We start from the raw sequence: 263 nt of genomic DNA on the forward strand, positions 1-263 counted from the left end.
TAAATTTCACATTAACCAGCCTAAAGCCATGAACAGAAAAGTAGACTCGAGGGTATTTGGGTAATTGTGCTAAAAATATATTCATGATTTTTGTTTTGGACAAAAATGTAGCAAAATGATTTCTTGAAATAAAATATTGTCCTTTTCATTTTCTAAACTTTCTCTTTAATTTATGAATATGACTAATTGATAATGATGATTATTTGTAAATTCAATAGGTTTCATCAATTCATCAATTTTCTTTCTTCATATTTTATATTTAA

This window comes from Elephantulus edwardii, unplaced genomic scaffold (assembly GCF_000299155.1).
Source record: "Elephantulus edwardii isolate Elephantulus edwardi_28Jun2011 unplaced genomic scaffold, EleEdw1.0 scaffold00081, whole genome shotgun sequence".
Classification (NCBI taxonomy): Eukaryota; Metazoa; Chordata; class Mammalia; order Macroscelidea; family Macroscelididae; genus Elephantulus; species Elephantulus edwardii.